The 8,623-nt window shown below is 43.5% G+C and overlaps 1 non-coding gene across 1 annotated transcript; it reads right to left on the minus strand.

The window, feature by feature from the left end:
- Positions 1-8,501: 8,501 nt before the first annotated feature.
- On the minus strand, positions 8,502-8,586 carry LOC111728520. The gene has a single exon (XR_002775788.1). It is a non-coding gene; the product is annotated as a small nucleolar RNA SNORD70 (small nucleolar RNA).
- Positions 8,587-8,623: the final 37 nt, after the last annotated feature.

Consider the following 8,623-nt stretch of genomic DNA (forward strand, 5'->3'; position numbering starts at 1 on the left):
ACTAAATCAATTAAGATACAACTTAAGAAAAATATATATAGGAATTTAATGGAAGGAAATGGGGTTATCTTGTATAACCAAAAGAATACTTTAGCAACTCAATGAGAAGACAGATGTCTCAGGGAACTGGGAAAGGACAGATCACCAGTACAACTCTCTTTATCTCCATTTATTGCCTCTGCTTCTCTTGGTTTCTAGGCTTGGTTCTCTCCCTCTGCAAACAAAGGAGACATGTCCTCAAATCCATTATCCGGCTTTCCACCTCCACCTAACTACCACCATCACATTCCGCACTTGCTTAGAAGACTTGTCTCTCTTCTGACCCCACAGGAAGAGGCTGAGTCAGCTGCCCACTGAAAGCCAATGAGCTGTGGGCAAAATGGGGGCGGGCATCCACACTGGGATCAAAGCACTGTGGTTTGGGAATTTAGGCATTTCAGCGCCTGGCAATCCTCAAATACACCGCAGAGAAGAGAGATTTCCTAGAGCAGAGGACGTGTCCAAAAGAAGAAAGTGTCCTGACTGAGCAGACAAAACAGATGTCTGCTCCAACCTCAAAGATAAAAGAACACAAATTACACTGTGAATTCAACTGGACTCGTGGTGGTAACAATTAACTCTGGGAATGAAGAGAAAAAATTTGCTGTCTCTGCTATAAACATTTCTTCTTTGAATTGCCCAGAAATAAAAGATGGTCACCAAGAAAATGAATGTGGGAAATATATTTTTCATGTTATCAAGTAAATTGTGTATTTTCCCTCTAAGCAACTTAAAAATACAGAGGCAAAAAAATATACAAGTCTGAAACATCAGACTGACGGTGGACTTGCCCTTGGGAGTAGAGGCTATTAAGGGTAATAGGTAGATCTACCTGTTCCAACTTACATAAAAATTCAACTTAAGAACAAACCTACAGGACCATTTAAAACCTGGGAACTACGTGTATACCAATGCTTATAAACACTAACATATTCCTATGATTTTAAAATGGTACCAACATCTTCAAATCTATGTATTATCCTTGGTCTTTCTGAATGTATCTGGCAGCCTCATCAGCTTAAGCAGTTACTGAAACCATAGGTACCTTAACTCATGCCTAATACTAGGAGTTTAACCTCTGTTTATTGTGCCCAGCTCCAAGTCTGTACCTCTCCTTTGTAACAAGAACTAGAAAAAGCAGAAGATGGCTCTCAATGGTTTTGTGAAAGAAATTTCACATTCAGTCGTCTTACCCTTTACAAAAATACTTCTTTCCAATAGTATAGTTATTGAGGGAAAAAACTAGGTTCTGCCCCAAACATCTGAAGGCCAGAGAGCATGCACCTTCCTACTCTTCTTCAAGGAGACCCTTAGTTTCAGAGACTAAAAACCATCCTGGTCACACTTACCCCATTTTTGTGATGGAACTCACACTGCCTACCTTTTATTTTCTTTTTGAAACAAGAGTCTCAATCTGTTGTCCCAGGCTAGAGTGCCATGGTGTCATAGCTCATAGCAACCTCAAACTCCTGGGCTCAAGTGATCCTCTTGCCTCAGCCTCCAGAGTAGCTGGGACTACAGGTGCCTGCCACAAAGCCCTGCTAGTTTTATTGTTGTTGTTGTTGTTGATTCTATTTTTAGTAGAGACAGGGTCTTGCTCAGGCTGGTCTCAACCCCTGAGCTCAAGCAGTCTACCTGCCTTGGCCTTCCAGAGACACTGCCCATCTTTTAAAAGCTCCAAATACTTTAAGAGACATGTGGATTCTCTGCCTTCTGGTTTCCACTCATACATGACAGTTGATTACAATTTTATGTTGTCTCTGACAGGCTGCCATGCAAAGTCTTGACAGGAAAAGAAATAGGGCAACAGCACCATTGGAAGGACAGATGATGCCCTCTTCCTGCAGGAGGAATTAACTTCTGCATCCTAAAGGGGACTCAGTGCAGAACCGCCAGGAATAACAAAGAGGTAATTGATCCATCTTTCCTCTGCATTTTCAAACATACATACTTATTTCTTGGTTGACTGAATTTAGTGATCTCTCCTGTCAAGGAAATGTCCGAGCTGAGCTGTCTTTTGGAAATTAGGCTGAAGAAATTAACATTCCTCAAAGCTTTTGACTGTAATGCATTTCACACTTGATAGCCTGTAGATTTAAGCTGCTTGGGTGAGGACAATGTCTTAGCATGCAATGTTCACTAGAAATAATGTATTATAATCATCATCATGCCAGTATACTAAAAGCCATCTTATGTAAACGTGCTCCAGTTTTCTCCAGGATATGAGAAAATGGCATAGCAATCTCTATGAAAAACTGTCCTGTTTGCCATTCTGACCTCTAGTCCCTGATAAAACAGAATAACATTCAGAATCACAGAACTGCAGGGATGAAATAGCTGAGTAAGATGAGAGAAGGAAGAAGGACATTTTTTTTTTTTTTCCTGCACTTATTTCCTGGCTGAAGGTGTGAGGCTTTTTCTTAAGCCAAAATGTTGGCTCCAATGAAAGCAAGTGTGTCCCCAAAGACGGATCAGCAGCAGCATTGTAAAATTCTGTCATCATCCCAATTGCTTTTGTTACTTTCACAAACAGGCAGCTGAAGCTAATCCAGCCTTGGGTTTCACTAAGGTGAACCTGCAGCACCAATAGGCAATAATTCGCTTGATTGTGCTTGGGTTTCCCCAGGAACACAGCTCTCCTGAAAATGCCGTTTCTGTTGAAACCTTAGGAGTTTTCCTTTTGTTGCTTCAAATGCAAAGATACATTTTTCTGAATACACACCAAGCAAGCTCTAAATCCCTCAATTACCGGTAGGAAAACTGAGACCCAGAACTGAGGAGTGACCTAAGTGGGTCACAATGAGCAAGAGTCAGAACAGGGTACCTCACATCCCTTGTGGGAGTTGTTTCTAACATGCCATTCCTCCACGCCACCACCCCGATCCCCAAGTTTGCAATGCTCTCCCTCAAGTCCCAGCATTCTGGTTGGGTCAGTGCTAAAGCAGTTAGTGCAACTCACGTGCAGGTGAGTTAATGTCGCCAGTCAGACTCAAAACACTGCAGCCTGTCCTTCCTACCCAACTGTGAACAAGATGAAGCCGAAAAGAAGCTAATGGTGACAATGAGCCCTGGAAAAGGTTTATGGCAGATACTGAAAAGGTTCCTCCAGGACCTTAGAGGTCACAATGTGGGCTTGTTGGGTGTGGGAACCAGATGTCAGGTGCCTCTGTTCCCAGGTTCTTGGTTCTCAGTACCGAAGATCAGTTATTGTTACCGAATCAACAGAATGAAGAGCCAAGCCGGGCAGGTGCAAGCAGGCCAAGGGCCAGACTTTATTAAAGATTAAAGCATAGCAGCTGAGAACATCCCAGAGAAGGGACAGGCCAGCCTCTGAGAGAGGAGGAGAACCTGAGTTTAACAAGATTTCTCCTTTTTGCTGATTCCCTAATTTTTTGTTAAGTGGAAGGTTAAGATATTTGTGGTTTGTTTTGGAAAGGGATTGAGAGTTCCCCAAATTGGGAACCTGCCCCTTCTCTACCCTTGTAAGGCAATTTCAGGGGTTGCCATGGTATTTGCAAAGGGGTGTGATTTACTAATGGTGGGTGTGATTTTTACTATGTCAAATGTCAGTAGGTCATTTAGGGACACTGTTACCTCAGCTATGGGCATGCTCCTGATACAGGGTCCCCACTTCCTCTCCCAGGAAGCATATGCATATGAGCCTGTTAAGTAGAGATGAGGAGGGAGGGGAACAGGTGCTGTGTCTAGGGGTGTCCATGACAAACAGATGATGCTACAAGATGCTTCGTCTACTAGGAGGAACAAATTGGTGGGCGGGGTTGCCCGCTCTCTACCTAGCCCACCAAGCCTGTGCCTCAACTGCCCACCGCCTTGCCCTCAGCACCCCCAGAGACCATAATGGGCATGGGGGACTGGCTCACTCTGGGCAGCCTCCTCACCCTAGCTGGAAGGCCAACTGATGGGCAAGGGGAACCCCATCGAGTGTGACAAGTTCTTCTATGCCGAGACCCCACCTGTGGGGCTGGCAGCTGATTCCCACGTGAAGATGTGTCAGCGTCCTGTTACAAGACTCCCATTCGAAGCTGAGCAGAGACCACCCCCCCCCCCATTTCCTAGGCCTGGGAAATGTCATGTAAGTTTCCTAGGCCTGGGCAATTTCAAGAAGGGAATGGCTCATTCACCTGCCCCAACAGAAAGGACTATATCCATTTATTTGTTACCAAGTCCTGGCCAAATGTAACTACAAAGGACCCACGCCACTGTATATACCCCTAGACAAAGGACCCAGGTGGGGATAGTTTCCCATTGGGGTCTTTCCCTCTGCCAGAGCTCTGGTGCTTTTTTATTCCTTTTATATTCTTTTCTGGCTATTAAATTCTATATTTCCACTGATCTATGGTCTGTGGGTTCATTTTTCATATCCTGAGATCAATGACTTAGTGAAGAAAGAAATTCTGGTAACACCCGAAAGACCCCCTATCCAGGCCTTGACAATATCTCTACTTGGTGATTTCCCTGCCTCTGACTGATTGGTCAGTCCTTGGACACCCTTTGCTGTGGACTAACCACTGTCACGTGGTCAGTTCTTAGGGACCCCCTTGACATGTCATCTGTTCTCTCTTGGGAGAGCTCCTCCCCGCACCCCCACCAATTTGTTCCTCCTGGTAGACAAAGCATCTCGTAGCATCATCTGTTTGTCATGGACACCCCTAGACACAGCACCCATTCCCTGTCCTCCTCACCTCTACTTAACAGGCTCATATACATATGTGCCCATATATGTATGTGTGTGGTACATAGATATGCATATACGTATATATGTATATTTGGCATAGCCTAGTAGTGAGCACCTTCATTTTATGCCCTGAGATTCTCCAGACACCAGACATCAACCAGGAGCTCTAACAGTGGTTCTCAACCTTCCTAATGCTGCACCCTTTCATACAGTTCCTCATGTTGTAGCAACCCCCAACCATACATTTATTTTCTGAGGTGGCCCATCTTGATTATCCTTGACCAACACCTCAGGGGCCCTTCACATACTGCACATCCAATTCTGCAGAAAATCCTGTCTCAACCATCGAAATATGTCCAGCACCACCACTTCTCACCATCTCCACCACAGCTACCACCCTGCTCTAAGATCACATCATCCCTCTGCCTAGCTTATGGTATTTAGCTACAAACTCCAGAGCTACCCCTGTTTCTCTAAAATGTTCCCCTCAAAACAGCAGCTGTTTTCAGGCATAAGTTAAATCGGTTAACTCCTCTACCCCAAACCCTCCTCTGAGCTTGCTATCCCATTCAGGGTGTGAGCCAAAGTCTTCTTAGTGGCTTACAAGACAGGAATTGGCTCCCTGCCATCTCAGACCATGCCCCATGTCGTCCTCTTCACCCCCCGCCTCCCATGGTGGTGGCTCCATCTCTGTGCTGCATTTACCTTCCTGCCTCAGCCCAGATAGCTCTTCCCTCTGCATGAAATGCTCATCTGCTACGGACCAATAAGCTCACACCTCACATCATTTATATCCATGTATGACATGCATCAAAGGTTTTTAATCTGACCACATTTTATAAAACAACACACATCCTAGATCTACCAAAGTCTCCTTACCTTTTGTTAAAGAAAAATGACACTGGACTAATTGAGCAAACAGAAGCTGGTTTTATCCCACTGTTATTGCCAACTATAGGGGGGACAGCACAGACTAGGTTGGGAAACTAAGCTCTGCAAACAAAAGGTGGAAAAATTATGGAGACCTGGGATGGGGGCTCTTAGGCCACCTGTGTTTGTTAATTGGCTTTACCCAAAGGAAAATAAACTTTCACAATTCTCATGGCAGGCAGTAGTTTTACAACTTGCAGCAAGGCTCCCACATTGAGGTTAGACCCCTGCCTTCTTGCAGAGATTGGCAGAGAGGGAAGCTGTCTTCCATGATGATTGCATTTCACAGAGATAGCTCTCAGGACCTTGAGAGAGGCAATCCTGCGTGGTGAAACTGGAGAGAGACACTTAAGAAGATTTATATCTCAAAGAGGCAGATAAAGAATTTATAGATCAAATAAGTTTTCAGAAGTAATTGCTTTGAGAAAAAGGAGGTTGGACCTAGAGTCAGGAAAAAGTCTGTGAAAGTCCATCAAGCCAAGAGCAACACCAAGGTCATCCTGGCACATTATACCCGCCCTACCCACTGTATCTTTCCTGCCTCCTCTCTCGTCTCACTAACGCCTGGGAGAGCAGAATTTGTTCCACTGTGTTTACTGCTCTATCAAACCACCTAGAAGACTGCTTGGCATGTAGTAATTGCCTAGAACACTCCAGAATAAGTACCTAGAACACTTCAGAATGTTTCAAATTTTACTAATGGAATTAAATGATTCTGTTATGCATTGTTTTCATTGGCCTTATTAAGGGCACCACACAATTTTTTCAGCTTTTTTGCTGCACAATTATTTTGAGATGATATTTTCTGGGAACAACTTAAAACATCTTTCCTGGGTCATGGTTCAGAGACCTTTATTTTTGGTGCTTGTATGTAACAGGTGTGTAAATGCACTGTATATCTGTGTGTGTACATATACACAGGTAATAGTTCAATGTGTATACCATATACACAAAGTCGATTAGATTTATATCTGGATATATATATCATCAGCTATGTATATTCACATGTATTAGATTACTTTCATTCCCAAGCACATTCAACAGGGCCTCAGTAAAATATAGGTACAAATTTTATACTTACTCATATATATTCATGACCTTTTTTTATCCTCTATCCTTCTAGGTTGGCTTTTTAGTATCTGGAAGATGCTAATGAGAATTTTCAAAATGTTTAGCAACCTAAGGTTAGAGCCACGGAAATCTTCCTCTGAAGCCCAAAGCACATTAGAGTGATGGGACTCCAGTGGGCTCCTGGACAGGACCAGGTCCTTGGGGCAATGCCGGCCACTGTGGCATATAGCCAGTGCCCACAGAGAAGACCCTGTTAGTCCAGAAGATGATGCCACAGGTCATCTCCAACACCAAACATAAAACTGAGAAGAAGTGGCAGCTGATAAAGGATAATTGAGACAAAATGAAGTCTGAACTGAGATCTGTCTGTACACCTGTCCTCATCCTGGAATTGCTAAGTAGGTATTTAATAGACAGTTTCCTGATCCGGAAAGATCTTCAAGCTGAAAGTGAAGGGAGATGATTTCCATTGACTTCTTCAAGTGTCACGTGGCAAAGACAGTAAACATCTCCTAGATAATTCCTCAGCAGCTTGCTTACCAAGAGGCACCCGGTATCAGTAAGAAAGAGATGCAACCCTCATCAAACAAGTTGATGTGGCCGTCGGAGAAGTGGACACACTGAATAAAGACAATGCACTCATTGTGCAGGGCTTAGAGACCCCCAACATTGTGGAGGCCAGACTGTGCAGAAGAAGAAGATATCTCAGAGGGACAGAAAAATAAATGCATCCAGGGGATGTCCTTCTTCTCCTCAAGGAACCTTTAAATACATCTCTATCCTTATCCTTTAGCATTTCCTATAACAGAAATCCATTTATCTGCATGGAATCAACTGTTTACAGTCTGTTCCCACTGCAGCTTGAGAAACCCCATTTCTGAATCTGTGTTTGTCTCAGGCTGTCTGGTTTCCAGTCACGGCTGCAGAAGCCTATTAACAGCCTCATTTCACATAAACACCAGTAACTTCCTAACACTTACACAGAAGACTAAAAATCGTTTGGCATGTAAATAATCTGAACCAGCTCTGGGAGTGACTGTGTTTTGTATTACTTTAAAGATATGGAAATATAGTTTCTTGCCATTGCAGTGTGTTCTACACAACTGCTGAATTTCTACACTCCCCTCTCCTGCTCTTTCTCAGGGGTTTCCTTTCAGTAGGCAACTCTTCCACATCTTAATATATTCTTTTGTAGTAGGAAACCAGAATTATTAGAATGAATGGGAAGGCCTTTGCCACGTCTAGGTTGGAGATCACAAATTGAAATGGCCCCTGTGTGATGTATGTTATGGAGGTCGCGGACATCTGTGAAAACAGCAGAGTTTTCTAATCTCCTCCTTATTTGCCACTGGTTAAGCTCACAGCTAACCTCCTGCCTTTGTAGCTCTGGTATCCACTTTACTATGTAATAGCTGTAATGGGGTTGCTGCCAGAAATACAGGCGTTGCTTTTGGCAGACGAAAGTGCATATCATTTTCTAATCTACTAGAAATGGAAAAGGAATTAAAACACAGCAGCCCAAGTCTAAATCTTGAGCACTTTTATGGGCTGATGCGTGCGTAGGTGAGAAGGGAGCCAATTTGCCTCATGAAGGCTACTGAGAAAGGGGGGGACCACCATTGTGTGTTGGTGATCACTGACTGTAGGCCAAAAACGGCCTTGAGAGAGGTTATGCCCTATATAACAGCAGAATAATATAAAATAAAACTCACATTAGAATACCTTGACTCTGTCTTCATAACAATTGTACATCCAGAATTTTTTTGGCATTGTTGTCTCAGTGTTAGTAACAAATGCTGGTGTTAGACCACTTAGATTCAGTCCCAACAAGAATATACCATTGACATGCCTGCCTGTATTTTAATAAACAGGTGTATTTACTACTTT

Source organism: Otolemur garnettii, unplaced genomic scaffold (genome assembly GCF_000181295.1).
Source record: "Otolemur garnettii isolate 467f Iridium unplaced genomic scaffold, OtoGar3 scaffold00165, whole genome shotgun sequence".
In the NCBI taxonomy this organism is placed as follows: domain Eukaryota; kingdom Metazoa; phylum Chordata; class Mammalia; order Primates; family Galagidae; genus Otolemur; species Otolemur garnettii.